At 40.9% G+C, this 24,373-nt stretch overlaps 1 protein-coding gene and 1 non-coding gene across 2 annotated transcripts in view; both read left to right on the top strand.

The window, feature by feature from the left end:
- Window positions 1–24,373, top strand: part of creb5b (cAMP responsive element binding protein 5b) — a 201,634-nt gene that overhangs the window by 67,560 nt on the left and 109,701 nt on the right. The gene's annotated exons all lie outside the window — the stretch shown is intronic.
- trnal-cag lies at window positions 58–130 on the top strand. Its single transcript has one exon. It is a non-coding gene; the product is annotated as a tRNA-Leu (tRNA).

The raw sequence follows: 24,373 nt of genomic DNA, 5'->3' as shown, positions 1-24,373 counted from the left end.
TTCCAATTATTCTTTTGTCCAAGAAACTGGAAACAGAAATACACTAAAGTGCTGTGGAGTCCTGTAGCTCAGTGGTTAGAGCACTCGCCTCAGAAGCGAGAGACCTGGGTTCGATTCCCGGCCTGGGCGAAATGTTGGGCAAATTTCCTTAATCCACATGCCTCTGTTTACCTAGCAATAATTAGGAACCCGGTTGTTAGTCGATTGGCGGATCGCTGTTCCGGGGATAATAATCCTTCAAAGAAACAAACAAAATTGACTGCTGTGTTTTGCATACACTTTGTAGTGTATTCTGTGAAGCGCTTTGAGACGTCTAGAAGATGTGAAAATGTTATCAAACGCAAGGATTGTTATTATTAAAAAGATTTATTCTAGTCTTTTTTCTATTTAGTTTTTTACAATCTTAAAACTTACTGCCATGTTTCCCTCCATTTAAGCATTTTTCCTGTTTTTCTTTTCAGTATCCTTCCCTTCATTTGTTCATTTTTATTTTCTTACTTTTTTTAAACTTTGAGATGTTTTTTCTTGAATGAGAAATCACAATTAGGTTTTGTTTGACCCCTATCATACTGTAAAAGTGTTCTTGAATTTACTATTTAAAACACTGCTTCACTTATTTAATGAATTGTGGACATAGTCCCTCAGGTGACCGGTCAACTGAAACTGGATTGCAATTAGGTTCCCATTGCAAGGATGGTAAGGGAGATGCATTGGGTAGGGGTGTACTGTTAAAAGCATGATGTGATGAAGCCTGTGTGGGGAATCCACGGGTTTCTAAACTTCACCAACCAAGAATGTTCTCAGCTGGAGTCAAAGGAAAAGATACTGAGATTTCAATGTTTCTCACAGGTCAATCCACAAAATCAAAAGATTCTCTAAAGAAAATAATTGTTTTGCAAGAAAATGCAAGGCAGGGCAACAGTACTAAACTTGTAGTGTCGTGAAGTGCAAAAGAAGAGGGTTGCTCATTGCTTGGAATATGTTACCTTAGGCTAAAAGGTGGTGATTTGCATGCATTCCCAGAACCACTGTCTGCATAAAGATACATTTCTCAGCAGAGCAGCAACAGCATGTGCCTTCTACTAAAGACATGCCCTTCAGAGCATTATAGCAGGAGAAGAATCTGGTTTGGAATCTTGAGTTGAATCTGTCTGACTTTGGCAGAGGGAACTGTCTGATGGTTGTATTGCAAATTATCTGTCAGCATCAGTGAGAGATCTCTAAGCCCAGAACACTTGCTCATCTAAGTGCACAGTGTAGAGAACCATGATTTATCGCTTGTCAGAAATGTGTTGTCTATCTTAGCTATAAATCCCCTTTTGGTTTTAAAAGCCTGGAGAAAATGGAAACGCTTACTAAAAGTGGGAATAATTAGATCTTTCCCAAGGGGAAATTATAGAGCTCATTTAATCTACAAGTAATTAAAAGTCTGATTAGCAGCTAACTGGTGAATTGCCTGTTCCTGTTGCAACCTCCGGAGCACTTGCCATAGTATAAGGTGCCAATGCTTGTTTCAGTTCACAGTAGCATGTATAGGATTTACCAATATGGAAAAAAACAGAAGAGGAAGTGTTCCAGGGGGATACAACAGGAATGTGGGAAGAAGACACTGTAAGGTGCCAAAGGAAGGGTGGTAATCTAGCCAACAAATCTGCAGCCAGTCGTGCTCAGAGCATATAATAGTCCATTAACCTAGTAACTAAAATGACTGTGTATTTTGTAGGCAAACAACAAAGAATGCTTTGGGTGTGCTAATATTTCAAGGTACATAGGAATTTAAAGTTCCCCAACAAATCCTTACCCAATGATCCTCCCTATAGGAATTTAGAGAACAATGTGGGGAATTTGGGTGGGAAGGTATAGCACTATCTAGCTGTTGTATGACTTCTGGGGATTTAAGCTCAACTGATTTGGCAATATAGTCAGGCATCCCATTTGGCTTGTTAGTTGCTGCCTTACACTGGACCAACCAGTGGGACATGCTTGTAGGCGCCCCCAAGTGCAGACATCGAGGGAATTGATTGGAAGATACAGAGGACATCAGTCCCAATCGTTGACTCTTACCTTGGAGTTGTGGTGAGCACCAACTTCAGTCTGGTCACTGTCCTGAAGGACCGCACTGAGATGGCGCGAGGGGCACGCTGGTCATGCTCATCTCTTTTCAAGGACAGCAAGGTGTCATTGCAGGTCAAGCTTGCATACAAGACCTGTGTGCAAACATCTCCCCGCTCTCCCTGACTCCGCATCAAGCTCCACCATTGTTAAGAGCTTCGAGATGTGAAGGCCACTATATAAATGCAAGTTGCTATAATCACTAGTCAGTCAATAATAGTTTGAGCCTCTTACTCCTTAAGATAGAGGTATGTAGGAATACTACTCACATACAGCTTCATCCCTTTGCTTCTGATTTCTGCATTGTTGATTGAGTGCTCTTGCCTCCTTCTGTAGTTGGGCACCAGTCTTAGGCAACAAACATTGATTGTTCAACTCAAACTTGAAGAATAACAACTTGGGTAAGACAGTTAATGGATTGTCAGTCGTGGGAGAATATCTTCACATCTTTTTAGGAAAATGGGTAAAGAGAGAAAATTGAATGAAAAGAGAAGGGGGAAAAAGGAGTAAATTTCACATTGTTAGGCTTGTCTCCAATTTTGTAAAACAAAAGAACCTATTTCAGCAGTTTTAATTGAAGCTGCGTACAGAACCATGATGGAATGAAGCTTGTGATAAGTGATGCGTTCATTAGCACTTCTGCTGCTAATAAACCCATACAATTGAAATTATTGACCTAGTGGTATTTATCATATCAATTGGCCCTGACTCTGCTGGAGATGGACCTCCAAAACCCTTTTCAGTGGCCAGGCCAAGCAACCATGCTTTGGCCTCCCTTTCACAAATCATGAATGAACTGCTGATTAGTGAGGTATCAGCTTCTCAGTGCAATCATTGGGAATAGTTTTCACGGAGAGGAGTCTACTCCCTGCAGACTTAGGGACCAGTCATTGTGTCAATTCTTTATAGGTCATACATTTCATTGTGTCTGTTAGCACACAACAACAACAAATCACATTTGTTTAGCGCCTTTCATGTTCGGAGGACGTCACACAGGTGTTAATTAAGGCATCACAGGACACAATTTACACCCCACAATTAGAAGGAGGATTAGAAAATAAAACAGCAGTTGCGTGGTTCATTAAAAACTCAAATACTTCATTGCTCATTACATGGAATATTACCTATTAGTGATGTAGAGAGAAGCAAAGAGGTGGATCTGTGGCAAACGTGGGAAGAGCCTGTAGGGAAGGAGGGCTCTGGCCTACACTGACCTGTCACTAAGTACTCTGGAGGCGGAGGCGGCTTCACAGCGGGCACTTCTATTTGCCAACACCCCTCACATGAGAACCTGTATTAAGCAGCTAGTGCTGAGTAAATCTAGTACATGGCACTGGACTTGGATCTGGAGACAATTAAGGTGGCTGGCACATCACAAGCTGTCCTGTATAGGTCCTCACCATGCTGAAGGCAGATGTCCGCTAGATAGCTGATGAAGAAACTCTGAGGCTTGGGGCAACAGCTGCTGGAAGGCATTATTGGAATCTGAGTTCGTGAATACACGTTCATACATCTAGCACCTGGAATCCCCCTTGTTTGGCCTGCAGCTGCTGCTTAAAATGCCTCAGTGCAGTTTGTTTTAACAATGTTAGAATTTTATTTTGGGGTTCTGTCAAAGCATCGTTTATTTCAAATCTCCTGCAAGCACTTCACGATTGATTATTAAATAGGGATATATATTAAATATTACTCAGAAACAGTGGACATCTTCACTATCAGCAAATACATCAGGTCAGTCAAAATTATCAGTAAACACGGAGCAGCATAATGAGGTAGAAAGTTGGAGCAAAACAAACCCTTTTACTAACATTGCAAACTTTTCACAAGTTGGAGAAGAAAAACTGCAGTTATAAAACTGAAAAAAAATGCTGGCATCTCATAACTTACTGCTGCAATTTATTTCTCCTACAGTTGGAAACCTGTCTGCTTGTGGCTCACTTAAATCTTGATTGCTCCAATTGTAAGTCTCTAGAGAGCTCTGCATAACCGCCTCTCCTAAAAAGTTAATGTGATTTTTTTTAACTGAGAGTCCATCATGTATGTGTGGTGTTTGCACACACGCGATAATTTTGTGTAACGTCCATTACTGCAATAGTTTGTTTGTCCAGTTAGTTAAACACTTTTCATATTTTTAGGTTTCTTGTACCTTCATCGCTGTACAGTTGCCATATACAATAATTATGCTTTACGTTTGTATCAATAAGGACTGAGGAAACCTGGATGTATTTTGTACCTGCCATGTGTTTTGAGGCTACTTTAAGGGATTTTTTTGCACTACTGTAACTTGTTATTGTGTGGAGTTAATTCAACAGCCAGGACTCCGATGTTGTGCATGAGAATACACAGGTCCAACTTTAGTGAATACATTTCCAAAGCAAGAAAGGTATAGTGGTAGAATTTCTGACATTTTAGCGCTTCTAGTGTTAGTTGTGAAATGCCATTATTCTTAAATTCAGCCTGTATCTGGAGCCAGTTTTCTGTCAGTTATTTTAAGAACTGCAGAAACCCAACTTCAAAATTACGACTGAGTGCAACAATTTTCCAAATTAGGGACATTCTAAAATGCTGCATAAATAGAGTATATCTACACTGGTCTCTGACTGGTCTACACTGGTCTCTGACTGGTCTACACTGGTCTCTGACTGGTCTACACTGGTCTCTTCGGCTTGCGCGTTTTGGCCCACAACCCAAGCTGCTCTCCCCCAAAATGCCCCAACCCCTGACCTCTACCCTGCATCACTCCCGCTCTGTCCTTCTCTCCCTCCATCCATGGAGTTCTGTATCTCAGTAGTTAGAGCACTCGCCTCGCAAGCAAAAGACCTGGGTTTGATTCCTGACAGGGCGAAATGTTGGGCACGTTTCCTTACTCCAAACGTCCCTGTTTGCCAAGCAGTAAGTAGGAACCTGGTTGTTAGTCGATTGGTGGATCGCTTTTCCGGGGGTAATAATTCATTCAAAACAAAATAATAATAATAAATTGGTCACTAAATCCACGACTGTTTGTGGGACACTGCTGTGCGCAATTGGCTGCTGCTTGCCGCCCAAAAAATATACAGTCAAATTCACTTTACAGTATATTCTGTGAAGCCCTTTGAGATGTCTTGAAGACATGATAAGGCATTATATCAAATGCAAGGAATATTATTATTATTGTTATCCCCACTTGACCATCCCACAGCCTCCCTTTGCTCCAGCATGGGAATCTTCCGTCGGGCTCACCATGGCACTTGCTGTTGGCTGTCCAGCAGCAGTCACACTGACTGCTTCATCCCCATTATCAACGCAAGGCCCACCGGCCCCAGACCTGGGGGCAAATCTCTCCTCCCTCATCCACATTCCCACCCTCCCTGTCAATCCTCTCCTTTCCCATCTCGTCTCGCACATTTCTCTGCCAACTGCCTCCTCTGCATCGCCCTACAAAATGTCTGCTCCCTTTCCAACAAGCCCTCACCGTCAACGACCTCATTGTTTATGGAAATATTGACATACAGGCCCTCACGGAAACCTGGATCACCCCAGGCGACAGCTTCCCCTGAACTTACACCACACCACCCGGCTATACCTTCCACCATACTCCATGACATAAACACTGTGGTGATGGTATGGCTCATCTCCAACTCCTCACTTGCCCTATCCCTCTACTCCTCCGGTTCATTCCCCTCCTTTATAGCACCTGACCCTCTACCTCTATCATCCCTTCAATCTTTCCCTCAAAATTCTTCTTCTTTATCATCCCTCCAAACCCTCCCCGACCTTCCTCTCTGACATCTCCTCCCTCCTAGCTTCCTTCTGCTCTGTTCTGAATGCCTCCTCATCCTAGGCGACTTCAACATGCACTTCACCACCTCTTGCTCTATCTCCGCTGACTTCTCCTTCCTCCTCTCCTCACACAACCTCTCCCTCCACATCCACTCTGCTACCCATGTCCATTGCCACTGTCCATGGACACCCGCTTGATCTGGTGATTACCTGGGGTCTCAGCATCTCAGATCTCACCATCACCGACAAAGCCATCTTGGATCATTAATTCATCTCCCTTAACTCCTCAATCCCTCTCCCAACCACCACCCAACTCACCTCCATCTTCTACTGCCCCTGGAAAACAATCGCTCCCCACTCCTTCTCCGCTGCCCTGGATTCGTCTGAACTCCTTCCCCTCTGGGCTTCCTCCCGTAATGACTTATCCTTCTTGGATACTCATCTCCTGAACTGACTCCTACTCATTCAAGTCACCCTGGTGCATCATCCACCTCCACTCCCTCAAGGCACAGGTGCTGTCGAATGCACCTGGCTCAAATCTAACTTAATGATCCATCGGCAGATCTGGCTGGACCACATCAAAACTTACCACTCCGCCATCGCCTCCACTGAATCGTCCTACTCCAAGATAATCAAGGACAACCCCAGGCTCCTCTTCTCCACCAGCATCTGGTTCCTTTGCCCAACCTTTCTTGCTTCGCCCAGCCTTCCTCCGCCTCCAACTACCAGGACCTGCTGGACTTCTTTGAGACCAAAATCGAGAGGATCCGTTCAGCCGCCTATGTCCTTCGAACTGCTACCCACTCCCCATCTCTCCCTCACACTTCAGCCCCTACCCATCCCTCCCCCCACACCTTTGAACTTGTCTCCCCTCCTCTCTCACCACAATTATGATTCATGTGAAACCCACCATCTGCTCTCTCAACCCCATTCCTACCCCTCTCCTTACCTCCCAGCTCCACCTACTTGCCCCTCTACTCACAGACATAATCAACTTCTCCTTGTCTACCTGCACCATTCTCACTCCCTTAAAAATAGCCGTCATCATCCCTAGCCTCAAAAAACCTTCCCTGGACCCATCCCTGCTCCCCACCTACCGCCCCATCTCCCAACATCCCTTTCCTTTTCAAGGCCCTGGAACGAGTCTGTGGAGAGGGGTGCACCAATAATGGCACATAGTCACTTCCATTGTTTTTTGAACCATTTTGTTTGGAAAAGACAAAAAATTCCAGATTTACTCTATTTATACAGAATTTTATACTGTCCAGAATTTGGCAAATTGTTGAGCTCAGTCGTAACTTTCAAGCTTTTTGCCTGAAGTTCCTGCAGCCAGAAAACTGGCTTCAAAATTCAGGCTGAAGTTACGCATTTACCAAATTCTGGGTGATCTAAGATAAGTAGAGTAAATATCGACCCAGGTGGAATTTCTCCCTGGTAATTTTTAGTCAGTTTGGGTTCATTTCTAGCGTTTTCTTTATTATTTTAAATTTTTTTTCTTATAAGGATATAAAGAATGAGTCGAGTGCACTAGGAGATGGCAATACCACTTACCTGGAGAAGGGTGCCCCACCTATTGGTAGTAACTGAACATTTGAAAACTAACACAAATTTGACACTATACTTCTTTCAAATAAATAGGACATACCGACAATTTTTTTTGTTGTGAGAGGAAACATCTTTAGTCAAAACAAAGGTAGCATTTCAATATGGGAGAGCTTGGATACGGGCCTGATTTAGATATTGGCAGGGTAGAAGGTAGGTAGAATATTATTGTTTCAGTCTAGACAGAATGAATGCAGCAATGTTTAAATGTAATTGGATAGTAGGTGGTAAACTTACAGCTACAATTATCCACAAAGGGAGTTCTTTATCTCAGCCTATGTTGCCAAGAGGAGAGACACAAGCCAGGACAAAGACTTACTCCATATGGAGGGAAGGGAGGAGAAAATCAGCAGGGCCACCTTCGCATGTCTCTTTTTGGATCCAGACTCGTAGGAGCTGGTCAGCTGCCAACTCTCTTGATTAAGAAACAGCATACAAAATGGGCAGATAATTTGTACCTGTAACATTGAAACATCTCAATGCACTTTACAGAACTGCTGTTAAGTATAGTGACTGTATGTGAGGATGAACACAGCAGTCAATTTACACACAGCAGTATCTCATGAGCAGGCTGGAGGTGAATAAATTTACCTGGAGGATTGTTGGAAAAGACTCTGGGAAAAATTGCCTTCTATATAGGAACCCGGATGTTAGTTGTTTGGCGGATCACTTTTCTGGGGGTAATAATCCCTTCAAAATAAATAAAAATAATTTGGTCACTCAATCCACGACTGTTTGTGGGACACCGCTGTCAACAATTGGTTGCCGTGTTTCACCCACAAAATATACAGTTAATTCACTTTAAGGTATATTCTGCAAAGTATTTTGAGACGTCTAGAAGATGTGATAAGGCGCTATATCAAGTGCAAAGATTATTATTATTATTACAATTATTAGCACCATGGGTTCTTCAAGATCCACTTGAATAGTCAGGATTAACATCTCATTCGAAAGTGACATCATCCCCAGAAATGGGATCAACTTCCACATGTATGCAGATGACACCCAACTCTACCTCTCTGCCTCCACCCTTGACTCCAGGACCACTGCTGTGCTGACAGAATGTCTTTCAGACATCAAGTCCTGGATGAGAGCTAACTTTCTTCAATTGAAAATCAACAACGAGGCTCTCCTGATTGGCTCCCGTCAGCGCCTCCTCACCTCAGGCGCTGACAGCATCACCCTCCATGGTTGCACACCATGGTTGCTAAGCAAGTCCAGAACCTTGGCGTTTTGTTTGACCCTCAACTATCCTTTCTACCCCACATCTGTGCCATGACCCACTCTGCCTTCGCCCACCTCCACAACATTGCACGGCTCCACCACTGTCTAACACCGCAGGCCACCGAGACCCTCATACATCCCTACCTTCTGGAACTCCATCCCACAATCCTCCGCCTTGCCCCCTCACTTGCCTCCTTCAAGACCCATCTCAAGACCCTCCTTTTCAACCGTGCTTTCGATCAACCTGCTTCCCCCCCCTGCCCTCCACCTTCCCCAATCTTGACCCCCAGCTCGGGTCCAAAACAATGACTGGGACGTCCTCCCGACATGAAAGACGCAATACAAATGTAATTTTGTTGTTGTTGTTGAAGGACAGTACCTCCGACTTTGCAGCATTTCCCAAACGTTGCACTGAAGTGGTCAGCTTCAACTGTGAGCTCAACATCCTCAACATGGGGGTTGAACCCACAACTGTCTGACTCAGAGGGGAGTGCTGCCACAAGATTACAAGACTAGTTTGCATAAAGAAGGCCCTTCGACCCATCTGATCTCATCCTTCCACTATATTCACTCTCTCATCATAGCATCAAGCTGTTTTTAAAATTAGTCCAGTGTCCTGGCTTAAACCTGCGCCTCCACCTCTTGCCCTCCTCCAACCATACCTTACCCCAAATGCAGCTGAAACCTTTGTGCGTGCATTTGTCACCTCCCGCCTGGATTATTCAAACGCACTCCTCACTGGTCTCCCCAGCTCCACTATTCAAAAGATGTAGCTCATTCAGAATTCTGCCGCCCGCATACTGACCCGGACCAAACTCCATATCCACATCTCACCAGATCTGGCCAGGCTCCACTGGCTCTCCATCATTCCCTTCATTCCCTGGCACCTCCTTACCTCTCCAACCTCTTCACTCCTCAATCCACCACCCGGCCCCTCTGCTCAACTGGCACTGACCTCCTGCTTGTCCCTCGCACCCTCCACTCCACCATTGGAGGTCGCGCATTCAGCCATTACCCCCCAAAACTCTGGAACACTCCACCTCAAACCCTCCACATTGCCTCCACTCTTCCCTTTTTCAAGTCCTGCCTGAAAGCCTTCCTTACAGTCACCTTCCCCCACCACCACCGGCTTGGAGTCAGGCTTTGCATTGTTAAGCGCTCTGAGATGCTACCCTGCATGGAGGGTACTATATAAGTGCAAGTTGTTGTTGTCCAACTACCCTTCCTGGTAGCTAGTCTTTAATTACCCTTTGGTAAAGAAAAACATCCTGGTATCTGTTCCAAAAAATTCCGTTTGCAACTTAAAACCTACGGACTATTGTTCTACTGCAGCGGTGGGCAAAAGGAGGCCTCTGGGCCATATCCGGCCCACCAAATGATTCTATCCGGCCCGTCATTGTGTCTAGCAATAGAAAAAATTATAGTTCGTTCAGTCCCAGAAAGTCGCACAAATTTTGCATTTGAATCAGACTGGGAACATCAGCCAATCACACTGCTTAGTTGTGCGCACGCTCCCTTAAGTGTTGAATCAGGCTGTCGTCAGAAATGTACAGATCGGCAAATTTTCAAACGTGCATACGGCAACTGCGGTAATACTTTTCACTGAAGACGACGTTAATTCAAAATGAGTTTATCAAAGAAGCGGAAAGTGGACGTTGAAGGCCGAAGAATGGACTTCTAAATTTTTTTTACCAGTGTGGGTGGAAAATAAATAAAATAAAAGTAAAAATAAATTTAAAAATAAAATAAAGAAAATAAAAGCAGTGTGCAGTTACAAAATAAAGTAAGCAATTTTGCATGTTTTTCACTGGCACTCGATGAGAGTTGTGATGTCAAAGACGCAGCCCAGTTGATAATTTTTATTCGAGGTATCACCAAACATTTTGAGCTCACAGAAGAATTGGCATCAATGAAATCAATGAAAGATACGACAACCGGAGAAGACTTTTTGGAGGCAGTAAATAAGTGTATCTTAAAATTAGGAGTGGAGTGGAAAAAATTGGTGAATGTGACCACTGATGGAAGCCCAAATCTGACAGCAAAAATGTTGGGTTACTGAAAAGAATTCAAGATCAAGTCAAAGAAATAAATCCAGAACAGAATATTGTTTTTCTACACTGCATTATCCATCAAGAGGTCCTCTGTAGGAGTGTTCTAAAACTAAGCAATGTCGTGGACACAGTTACGGAAGTGGTCAACTACATTCGAGCAAGAGGATTAAACCATAAGCAATTTGTAACCCTGCTTGAGGAATTGGAATCCGAGCACACGGATGTTCTGTATCACACGAATGTAAGATTGGCTTAGTTTAGGAAAGGTCTTGAAAAGAGTGTGGGAACTGAGAACAGAGATTGATTTACTTTTAGACATGAAGCAAAAAGATTCGGATTTCCCACAGCTGAATGATGGGAATTGGCTCTCTGATTTCACATTTGCCGTTTATATCATGGGCCACATGAATGAGCTGAATTCAAAACTGCACGATTTGTATTGCAGTGTCAAGTCATTTATGACGAAATTACTTATTTTATGCATCAGATAGGAAACAGGCTGTTCGTCCACTTTCCAACTTTGTAGCAGATTACTGTTTGCGATCAAAGCCTTAAAAGGTATAGCTTGTCACTGCTTGACTTACATGTCGAATTTTCTTGCCGATTCCAGGATTTCAATTTGATCGAAAATGACCTGTCTTGGGTCTCTTCACCTTTCTTATTTGATGTTGACAAAGCCCCGTTTGACCTCCAACTCGAGTTTATTGACCTGCAATGTGATCCATTGCTTGCAGAGCAATTCAAATCAGTGTCGCTTCCCAGTTTTTACGCCTCTCTTAATGAATATACCTTTCCAAAAATAAAGGCTCATTCCCGGAGAATGCTTGTGCTGTTTGGATCAACATACATATGCGAGGAGACATTTTCTATGATGAAATTCAATAAATAAAAACATAGATCCGTGATGACTGATGACCACCTTGCAGCAGTACTCTGCATTGCAACAATGGAGACGATGCCTGACTTTGATTGTCTGGTTAACGCACATCAACGCTTTCATTCTTCCCATTGAATGAGCTTCTCACATTCTCATCAATATGTGAATAAATTACTAAATATCGAATAAATGTCTGCTCAATGAGTTGCTTTTATTTAACCTAATTTTAATGAATGTCAATTATATAAGCTTTATTTTATGCACGTACAAGTGTAAAACTTGATTTTGAGTATTATTAAGCATTTGCATCTATATTAAGTGTGTGGCCCGTAAAGCTTACCAAAACTTGTGAAGTGGCCCGCCAGCCAAGATAATTCCTACCCCTGTTCTACTGTCTTGGTGCATCCTAAAGTATTGTTCTGCATTTAGTTTTTCAATCCCATTTAAAATTATGCACCTCTATAATGTCCCGTCTGAGATGTTTTCTCTTAAAACTGAAGATCCCTAGGTTGTTTAATAAATGCTATGTAGTTCATTCCTCTAGTACTGGGGTCATCCTTGTTACTCTCCTCTGCACTACCAACTGAGCCAGACTAACAGAAAAAGAGAAAATAAGTATCTAAATGGAGCAAAATGTTTTACAATACCTTTACAGAAACTTTTGAAATACTGTTTGATTTAAAAATCCTTCTGATAATAATAATAATCTTTGCATTTGATATTGTGCCTTATCACATCTTCGAGAAGTCTCAAAGTGCTTTACAGAATATACTGTGAAGTGAATTGACTGTATATTTTGTGGGCGAAATGCGGCAACCAATTGCACACAGCAGAGTAGCACAAACAGTCTTGGATTGAGCGACCACATTATTTTCATTATTATTATTATTATTTTGATGATGATGTATTAAGAGAAAGAACTGTTTCATACAACAGAATGGAGTTTGTTCCTCGTTGCAGCAATATTTGATCAAAATATAACAAGTTTTAATACATAATAACATCATGTATAGTTTTAAACTGCTTTGTTTTGTGCCTGCACTTGCCAGCTCATGCTTCAGATTGGAAAGGAAACGTAAAACCAAACTGATTGTGACATTTTCCTAAAACTGTTTTCAGTGATGGGAACAGATACAGTCATTCTGGTAAATTTAGCTTTCAAGCTGGGGGTAATTTTGACACATGTCTGAGAATGCCAATTTACCCATTTATACTTAATATTCATATTTCTTCATTAAACTGCAACAATGAACTGTAAAAATGTTGTTAATGATTGGTTCACATTAACATGCTTTATGAAGGACCATCAATCATATGTGCAAGAAAAAGTTGCTTTACCTTATAAATTTTGAAGGAGCATCTTGTTGATGAAAATTACTGCCCACTGCTGCTGGCAAAAATGCCTCCGATATAAACAGTCCTCTCTATGTCACGTGGTGTTTCAACTCCAAGCTGAGGTACTGCATCTCTGTGGAGGTTCCTTTCCTGGAGAAAACAATGTTTATACCAGAGGTGCTGATATGATAACAGAGATCAATATGATAACATGATAACCAAATCATTGTATCACTTGTTCACAATGTCATCATGATAAAAATGATTCCTGATCTTCATAGAAAAGGCTTTACTAACTAGTTATTTCATGAAGATTACATCCCCTTCAAGATCTGTTTAAAAATCCCCTTTGGTAGTTTAACTAGCCTGCCTCTCCCCTCCCTGAGATCATTATTTCTTGTAAATGACTGCAAATTGTAATTAAGTGATCTCAGTCCAGTGACTTTTTTGTATTCTTTAACTGAATCTTAGAAACATAGGAAAACAGGAACTGGAGGAGTCCATTCAGCCTATCGAACCTGCTCTACAATTAAATCCTGGCAGATCTTTTAATCCCAGTGCATGCCCCTTCTCCATACCCTTTAATACCTTTACTACCCAGTTTCTGACTTCACTTGTAACCATCTGGGTTCTGATTTTCAAGCTGTGCCTTAAAATTCTTATAATGAAATCATCTGCCAAAAGGATGAGGTGGCTTCTATCTAATCTGTGAATTATGTTCATTGTTGTAAACATCACGATCAAGTCATCCCTTAACCTCCTCTGCTCAAAGGAATATAACCCCAGTCTGCTCAGTCCAATTATATTAGTATCTTATGCATGAAACAAGACACTGGAAATAGTTTACTGTTGCTTGTGAGTTGCCAATTTTCTAGATATAAGTAGATCTTCCAGTGTTCTTCTCAATGACTTGCTAGCTCCAGTTTTCATAAATTTCCAATCCTCCAAAACTCACAATTAAGACTCTCCAAACTCTTACTCCCATTCTCTGGCTGTTTGTCTGTTGTTTTTGCGCAAACGGCATGCCACGTTTGTCTACAAAGACATTATTAACACACTTTACAGAAAATACTCTGCCAAGTTCTTTGAGGTGTATATCAAATTAAATTTTATTTTTATTTCTCGCATAGCTCCACTGGGCAGCAATGCATTAAGGGATTAATGCCCAAACCCTTCTGACCTGCAAAAGTGGCCCTTCCCTTCGCCCACAAAATATACAGTCAATTAACTTTACAGTATATTTTGTGAAGCTCTTTGAGATGTCTCAAAGACATGATAATGCGCTATATCAAATGCGCTATATCAAATGCGCTATATCAAATGCGCTATATCAAATGCGCTATATCAAATAATAATTATTATCTATCTACAGTTCACTTCCCCTTAAAGTGGTGAGTTGTAGATAGATTTTGGGAGAGGCTGAGCCCCCTCTGGAACTATCCACCCACTGCCTATGTTCATAACTGTGTATTTTGCAGACGGATACAGTAGCCAGTTTATCCATAAACAATGTTGCACAAATCTAAGGATTGAATCGCTAGCATTGAATTGCAGAGAAGGATTGGAGTATCAGTCTAATCTATGTAAATTCAAAGTCCCAACCTGCAACCTTCTGACTCAGAATGAGAACACTACCAACTGAACCACCCTAACTCATTGCATTGATTTTTAGGTCAGAAATAAATGCATAAGATTACGGTGTGAATCAGCAATGCAGTGAGTAGTCTATAAACAATGGTAACAAACGTTTGAAGCTGAATTACTGGAACTTGACTGACTTTAGTGACTTCAGTATCTGAGAATAAAATCTCTCTCTTAAATGTTTGTTATAGAACGTGTTCCCTCTAAACCTCATGCTGAGCATTACAGATCACAGGGAAGAATAGTGTGCATCTAGTTACTGTGTGTGGGGCACTGAAGAAAAGTATTATTTCTGGATGTAGTACAGACATGCCCTCTGGTAATCAGAGCGTAACCTTCCAGCAGCTGAATGACAAGTTTCAAATCACACATGAACGGTTCTGTTGCTCCAAGTCTGATTCTACCCACAAAAAAAATGTTTTCCTGCATTTCACACGTACAAAGTGTACCATGACTTAACTATATATTTGCAAACACTGGTGAAAACGAATGAAACTTTAATTCCATCGAGGCTAATTTCCACGTATCCAATTCATATTCATTTTCAATGTTTTATATTTTTGACTCCGTTCAGAGGATTTGGGTTTCTGTTAAAGTAAATAGTGATGTTCAAAAACATCAACTTGCATTTATATTGTGCCTCTCACCCAGGGCAGTGCCTCAGAGCGCTTGACAGTAGTGGAGCACGACTCTCGAGCTGGAGGGAGGGGGAGGTGACTGTAGGTGGTTGAAGAGGAAGATCTTCAGGCGTAACCTGAAGATGGGGAAGGAAGGAGCAAGGCGGAGGGATAACGTGTTCCAGAGTTTCAGGGTGTAGTGGCTGAAAGTGTTGTTACTGAGGTGGAACGGAGGAACATGCAGGAGGCCGGAGCCAGTCAAGCGGAGGCAGCCAGTAGTGCGTTTGGGATTAAGCAGATCGGAGCGATAAGGAGGTTCCAGGACATTAAGGGATTTGAAGAAGAGTGCGAGGATGTTGAAATTGATCCATTCGGTGATAGGGAGAACAGTGGGACTGGTTCCAGTGCTGGTAGGTTTCAGACTGGCCTATCTGCTAAGGTTTTGGCTTGAGATGCCTAAATCTCAAATTCTCAATGGTGAGCCAGACAGGCTAGTCAACCTGTTCAAAATATTACTGTGGACCTGACTGGTTTTAATCTAGCAGATAACAATAACAAGTGGGAATTTCCATACAAATGTGGAACTCTATCTCATTTGGATACTCTTAAGCATGGTGATGGGTTTCTGTGGTGTCCAACTGACCAAAGAACAAAAATCAGTATTTCACACTGAAGTGTTTCAGAGCATTCCTGGCATTTTAATTTCTATGAAGTAAAAAGAAAAATTGATCTGTGAAATTGATTCACCTACTGTGAATTTCCAGCATGTCTGTTTTTACTGTTGAGATGTCTGTTCCCATGGTCTAGCAACTCTCTCTCCAAGGCATCATTTTTGTAGCAGTCTACTGGTTCTACATGCTTGAGGTTTCTGTTTCCTGATTTAGGAAGGCTTTCTCTGCTAGCGCAGTGCACATTTTCATACTTAGGGTCTGGACCATATGAACTTTGGGATGGGGGAATCTGGTGGACAGCAGAATCTGAATGCCATTTTTTTTAGAAGCCTTATCACCACCTTCAAGGCAATTTGAAGACTGTGCTACTGTTGGGGAATAAGTGCATGAAATACAAATTGGCCTTCAGTAAGAGAAGCGTTTGGAACATATTCAAAATGCATACAAAACAAGAGCAGTATGCATGTGAACGTTTTCATATTGAGATCAAAGGCTGAATAATGTGCCTAACACTGTTCTAATGTTTTCAAACAAACGTCACTTAAACAAGACTTCCAAAGTAAGAACACCAGCTAAAATGAAAACTCCTGAATAAAAGGGTAAATGTAATAATATTGAAAGAAGAGTGTTTTTCTCAACCTTTTTTTCTCAACCTCACTGACCTCATTTGAATTGTAAGTGCACCAATCTCCAGAGACATATTGATGAGACAACATCAGTAAGATAAGTGCAACATTTCCTGGAATGTAGCTTGAACTATATTCTGTGTTTGGTATAGCGTGATTCGTTTATTTTATAGCCCAAAATGGATATGATACAGTTTGAGGTTTTTTGGGTCACAAAAGATCCAAGCCACAGAGCTGTAAATTCTCAAGACACTCACAGTGTAAATGCAATTTGGCAACTTTCCAAATCAAATAGAAATGGATATAAAATAACAACATTCCTCTTGTCAATAAACAGTAGCACATTCAGTAATTCATACAATTAATTTGTCTGCACTGGTAGAGCTGGGAAATTAGTTTTTAAATGGTCATCTTTTTGAATAACGCCCTTCAGATCTATGCGTAAGCTTTTTTTTCATTGTTGTGTCCATCAATCAAATCGAAGGGTTGTCACCACTGGGAAACTGAATAGCAAGAACAAACTTGCATTTTAATAATGACTTCAAGGTAAAAGTACATCTTAAAGTGCTTGACAAATGCAGTGATGCACATTGAGCAGGGAAATTAGAGATTTAAAGATATTGCCCATCGCCAAGGAGAAATGCTTTTAGGAGGCTTTTGAAGAAATGGAGTGAAGTAACCTAGATAGAGTGGTTTGGAAGAGAGTTTCAGAGGATGAGGTTCATGTTATTTGAAGGCTCAGCAACTATTGTCAGTGGCAGAGAGCAATGGAACAAAATGAAAAGAGTGCGTAGCACAGGCTGTAATCTAGGGTTGGAGAAGATTACATAGTTGGGTGGGGAGAGACCATGGAGGAATTTGAAGACCAGGACAAGGATCTTGAACTTGATCCTCTGAGGAACTGTAAAGTCAGTAGAATATAGCAGTGCATTGGAATGTCAATTTAGACTATATGAGTCCAAGTCCTGACATGGGACATGAAACCACAACCTTCTGAATCAGAAACAAGAGGTCTACCAACTGAGCTAAGCTGACACACTTTAAATTAAATGCACTGAGGTTTGAACGCTCATCGGTATGCAACTCCAGCACTCTTGTTCCAATATTACTTATTGCTGTTGCAGGGATCAGATGTGTGCTATTCAACATTAAAACAACTGTAAACATGTCACGTTAACCAACAATGACAATCCTTCATAAATATTACATTTATCAAAAGGGAACAGTTTGTTCTGGAACAGAAAATTCTGTGCAAAAATGTTCAACATTTAATTCTCTTATGCTAGAATTCCCTTGGCTTGATATAAGCAGGCCAATGGAAACCAGGCCTGTAGTTACAAAATCAGCATAGTGAAGGTAATAGTGTATAGAATGGAAAGGAAAGAAACAAAGGAATGGACAGAGGGAGAAGAAGGCTGAAAGAAAAGAGAAGTTGGAAAAGATATTTTTCTTTTCAAAGCACTTTACATTCCTCAATCTGTTGAATAATTTGTGGAATGATGTTTTATTCTCTGAACCTTTATTTATCCAAATAAATTCTATTTCTTTGGATTACTTTTGATAATCAAAAGCTTATTGGTCAATGAAGCACAATATATATTGGTTTAAGTTCTTTCCAAGTTCCACTTTTAGTTGTCCTGATCTAATATTTTAATGCAGATATTTTGCTGTTAGTTCTCATTAGGATCAGGATTGTGGTTGAAAATATGATCCATCTTATTCCATGGGGTTCTCTGGTATTGAAGAGGGGATTTGTCTATGAAAAGATGAAGACAGTGGCTGAATAATAGAGATGTGCAGCTGGTTGATTATTCTGCAGTTAATAATAGTAATAATCCTTGCAATTGATATAGCGCCTTGTCACATCTTTGAGACGTCTCAAAGCACTTCATGGAATATACTGTAAAGTGAAATGATTGTATATTGTTAGTGAGCGGAATGGCCTATTTTTATACTGTGTTTTATGCCCACTACTGGAATGCTGTTCTTGAGGACAGCCAAATAAACTTCCACCTCGTCCTCCGGGATCTCTCTCGTCCTCTGGATCATTCTGCCACGTTCGACACAGTCGACTACTCCATCCTCCTTCACCACCTCTCCTCCCTCATCTACCTTAGTGGGACTGCACTCACATGTTTCAAGTCCTATTTAACCAACCACCTCCATTTCATCTCAACAAATAGTTTCATCTCCCGCTTCCGCCCGGTCACCTGCGGGGTACCCCAGGGCTCCATCCTTGGCCCTCTTCTTTTCCTTATCTATATGCTCCCTCTGGATGATGTCATCTGCAGACATGGGGTAAACTTCCACATGTATGTGGATGACACACAAATCTACTTTGTCTCCTCCAGTACGAACTCCAGGTCCGTCGATGTTTTATCAGCTTGTCTGGCAGATATCAGGGTCTGGATGAGTGTAAACTTCCAGCAGCTGAATATGGACAAGATTGAATCCATACTCCTTGGCTCCCATCAGTGCCTTCACTCCTGTGGATCTAAACTCCTCAACCTCCCTGGGCTCTCCCTCAGACTCACCGAACCAGTGTGCACCCTAGCCGGTTCAACCCCCAGCTGTCCTCCCTCCCCCACATCCGATCCCTGACCAGGACCGGCTTCTTCCACCTCTATCACATTGCCCGGCTCCGACCAGACTCTACCCCAAATGGAGCCGAAGCCCTTGTGCATACATTTGTCACTTCCCACCTGGATTACTCCAATGCACTCTTCTCCGGTCTCCCCAGCTCCACTACTCACAAGATTCAGCTCATTCAAAACTCTGTTGCCCGTATACTGACCTGGACCGAACTCCATACCCACATCTCACCAGTTTTGGCCAGGCTCCACTGGCTCTCCATCACTGAACGGTTCGACTTCAAGATCCTCACACTCGTGTTCAAATCCCTTCACTCTCTGGCACCTCGCTACCTCTCCGACCTCCTCAACCCCAATCCACCACCCGGTATCTTCACTCAACTGGCACCGGCCTCCTGCTTGTCCCTTGCACCCTCCGCACTACTATCTAAGGTTGCAGTTTTAGCAACTATGCCCCAAAACCCTGGAACACTCTAACACTCTTCGCCTTGCCCCTCCCTCCCCTCCCCACTTTCAAGTCCCACCTGAAAACTTTCCTCTTCGACTGAGCTTACGGACACCTCCCCCACCAGCTCGGAGTCAAGCTCCACCACTGTTAAGCACTCTGAGACTCTACTCTGTGTGGAGGGTGCTATATAAATGCAAGTTGTTGTTGTTCACGGGATTTTAGTGTGCAGCGACTGTATTTTTGTAGACAAAAGTAGTAGCCAATTTACCCACAGAAATTTCCCACAAACAGCCATGGAGACGATAACCAATATTATCTGGGGGATTTTCTATCCGCAATGATGGTTCTGCTGCTCCAAGGCTTTCCAATAAACTTGGCTGGCTGGGCTGCTAACAGCCTTGGAGTACTGAGGACCCTCATGGCTCAAGAACTGGACTACCAATTGACTCAATTCTGACATTCTATTGCCAAGCATGTCACTTTGGAGATGGAGATAGCCGAACTCCAAGGAGACCCAGCTTTCCTCCCCCACCACTTCCGAGGAGGATTGTCATTAATTGGTTAACATTCAACATTCCTATCTAGAAATTCCAATTTTTTATAAAACTGGTGTTTAAGAGAATAGTTTTTTTCCATTAATCTAATATATTATTGTAATAATGGTTAAATGTTTTTATGGGAATCAAGACATTATTAAAATAAATTTGTATGTCATTAAACATGGTTTAAAGTTAAATAAAAATAATAAAAACATTGAGTTTGCTAGGAAAGTTTTAGGTAATTTCTTTCAACTTTTTGTGCATTTGGATTTTAGCGCGTTTGAATATCATCATATGGTTAATGTACATAATCTATTATGTCTAATAAGCATCGTCAAGAGTGCAATAAAATTAGAACTAGACATTGTTAACTGTAATTCTGAATATAATAGACAAATGATGTGTGCACAGCATTTGCCTGAAGGATTTAATAAACCCATTTTATTGTCCTCACTAATAGAATGCTAGTCCATTGTATGCACAATTCACATATACATTTATTGGACCACTATTTAAATATATTTCTCAGATGTATAGCCAGCATTCCTATCCACAGATTATTAAGGAAGCAGATGCCTTAAAACATAAGATGGAATGGACCTAATTTTACCTATGAAACTACTCCCCCATTAGACGATGGGATCGTGGACTTGAGTGGATTCTGCTCCTTATTATGAAATAAGGACCCTTTGCAGTTTGTATATTCATTCATGGTTACACAGTATTGTGCATTGTACAGAGTCAAATACCATTTTAGATAGATCTAGATTCAGATGTTTATTTAGAGGACAATTCCAGCCCACATGTCATGTTTGAATTTTTTTTCTTAATTGTTCTCAATTCTTTCTTTCCATTTATTGTTCATATGTTTTTTTATCAAGTAATTTGATTTTTTTTATCCCGATAGTTTATTAATTACATTGACATATATGATCCCAATAACACTCTAGAAATTTAATAAGTAACATTCTCCAGATAATAAGCACTTAAATCATATGTAATGTAAACATAAAATAATAATTCAATATAAGCTAATTTCCTTTTGGTTAGCTGGGTGCCTGACACACGCAGAAATTCATTGCTATGCTTACGAGTATCAAAATCATACTTTGAATTCTACATGTGCACTATCTGACAAGCTTCCTGCTGCTTGGCTGGCTATGACCCATCAGAGTTTTGGCTTGTGTAGGGATAAAAGGAGAGGAGTGGGAGCTCCCTGCCACCCCCTCCCCCCAAGTTCTTGCTGGTCTCATCAGCACTGCTTTGGAGTTCTGTGGATTCATGACATCTGATGAACATTGATTTGAGTCATCACTGGGTGGACAGCAAGCACCAGGAACTCCATGTAAACCTCATGATGAGCAGTAAAACTCAGCAGTAATGTGGAGAACATTGCTACCACCCTTTTGCCCACAGCTCAGACACACAACCCAACCTATTGAGTGATGCCTCCACTAGTTAGAGGTGCAGAGCAGCCGCTTGCTTCTCTGAATACCAATCAAGGTAGATACAAAACCCTGGATATATGAGACAGAAGTGGCTGGGAACATGCAACAGGGCAGGCAGCATCTATAGAAGAGTGGAAAAGTGAGCTAACATTTCAGGTCAATGACCTTTCGTCTTTATTTCAGATTTCAAGCATCTGCAGTATTTTTCCTCCTGGATATGTGAATATGCGTTCACAAATCCTTACAAGCGCATATATTTTTTACTTTTTAGAATTAATTTTCCTTGTTTAAGGTTCAGGAAACAGTCTTTGTGAGGAAATTTTTAAAAGCGTTCTACTAACAAAGTGAGAAGAATTTGTCAAATATGAGTATGATTTTACTTTTAAAACAAAAGTCACTCTGCTACACTATTAATCATTATCGTTTCACTCCACTTTTATCAAAGCCTTTTGAGAACTTGGCAAAGCTGAACAATGTGAAGAGGTTAACAACGGCTGGGGCGCAAGTTTTAACTGGTGAAGAATAGAAATACATATAAACTGACACCATGTGATTTGAACGTGTATTGTGGACCCATAGATGAAACATTTCCGTCCTAATTTTTAATGAATTTTGAAGTTTTCGCTTTTGGCACTGAAATCATACATTTACATTTTCTTGATTATAAAGAAATCAAAGACTAAAATATATTTTAGGTCAGAGAACTGGGGCGTTGAAAGTACAGCTTAGCTGTGTATAAGAAGCACTTAAATCATGAAGATGAATGTTGGTTTGGAGGTTTAGAGATTCATATCAGAATTGTGAAATGCAAGTCTCTTGTTTCTGTATCTTGTTTTACAGTGCTACTTAATCATATATATGAATATTATGATTTTAGATTTGTAAGAAATTCTAGTATTATGGCTAGAATAAAAAATATGTAATAAATATGTAAAAAATATGAATTTATTTAATCATTGTTAGTATGGACTAAAGATTCATTGACCACTACTTAAATGAATTGTGCTATAAGTGCTGAATCTGGGGTACATTCAGCTAGTTTTACCCAAGCCATGCAAACAAAAACACTATTTTATTCTTTTCCTGACGTATTGTGCTGACACATCTTTTAACTTAACCAATCAGAAAATGTAAATTTCATGGCCCGAGGCTTGTAAAAATGAATACAAAAGAAAGGAGGCAATGTAAAAAAAACTTTCATGGACACAACGGACTGAGGAATGATATCATTCTGGGTCCACTGTGATTCATTATAGAAAAATGATTGAGTTGGGGAGGGGCATGGCACCAAACCAACAGAGAAAACATTGTTCAGAGAGAAACTACCCGATAAAATAATCATCGCTACCATTTTTTTCCGAAATATATTAAATATGGGGTGGGAGAAATATTGCCCATATAAGGAAGCCCTTTCCTTCCATTTCTGATTAGCCTCATTACATCTCACTTTGTGTCTGATGAAGCAGAACCGGTTGCATTTTCCAGATGGCGTTTTCAAAATCCCAGCAGCACTGTAACTATGGTGTTCCATGGAACAATTTTAATGCAATTGTACTTATCTTTACCAACTACTTATCCAACTAATTTTTAAAGAGGAATCAACTGTTTTTGATGGCCATATTTTTACAAAATTACAGTGCTTTGTGTATGTGTGAGTGTGTGAAAGGGGGGGGAGAGAGAATACCTCTCATTTGTAGCCTTATTTGAAATTTATTAATTTTGTTTTTCAGATTCTGAAGTCATAATTTGTGTCATGGATATTATCTATGTCTTTCAGTGTTTTAAAGAGTTGGATCTATGTTCTCTCAGTGTTATTTATGGAGTCCTGTAGCTCAGTGGTTAGAGCACTCGCTTTGCAAGCGAGAGACCTGAGTTCAATTCCAGGCAGGGCGAAACCTTGGGCAAGTTTGCTTACTCCACACGCCTAATAATAATCCCTCCAAAAACAAAACAATAATAAATTGGTCATTTTCAATCTACGACTGTTTGTGGGACATTGCTGTGCGCAATTGGCTGCCGCGTTCGCCCACAAATATACAGTCAATTCACTTTACAGTGTGTTCTGTGAAGCGCTTTGGGACGTCCTCCCGACGTGAAAAGCGCTATATCAAATGCAAGGATTATTATTATTTTTATTATTTCCCAATGTTAAATGCATGCACATTTAATTTTGTTGTCCTCACAATACTATAAAATCTTTGTAGTCATTATTCTCTAGATCCTTTCTTATATATCAGTGTCCTTTTGAATTCAAGTTGGCCAATATTCTACCAATGAATTATGCTAGTTTAAAATAACTTGTTTTGATTTATAAACAAATAATCTCCGATGGATTCCAGTCCTTGATTAATTTTGTTGATAACAGTTACACATTGTTCAACCCATTGATGAATATTTACACTCAAATCCCACCAATTTTACGTTAAATGTCACAATGTGCATTCATCCGTATAAAAATGACTGCTATTCCATCCACTTAACTTCTTCAGAGCCCTTTGAATTCTATGAATGTTCTGAGTAAAAGTCTAACTATAGAACCTTGATGCTATCAGCAAATGTTAAACCATAGCGTTACTATGGGTACTCTATGTTGTTAATTTACCCAAAGAAATTACACTGGTAACTGCCCCCAATACATAATCTTTTCCATTGATCATTACCTTCTGATACCCTTTGGCAAGGCAATTTCCAATTCAACTGACTAATTTGCCATTAATTCAGCATGCTTTGATCTTCTTTTAACACCTTAATGGGGAACTTTATCAAATGCTGCCTGAAAGTCCAACTAAATCGTGTCTGCTGGATGGCCTTCATCAAATAATTCACCGATCT

Source organism: Callorhinchus milii, unplaced genomic scaffold (assembly GCF_018977255.1).
Source record: "Callorhinchus milii isolate IMCB2004 unplaced genomic scaffold, IMCB_Cmil_1.0 Scaffold2, whole genome shotgun sequence".
NCBI lineage: Eukaryota > Metazoa > Chordata > Chondrichthyes > Chimaeriformes > Callorhinchidae > Callorhinchus > Callorhinchus milii.
Note: the sequence above shows the minus strand (reverse complement) of the source record. Positions and strands in the feature narration are given on the sequence as shown.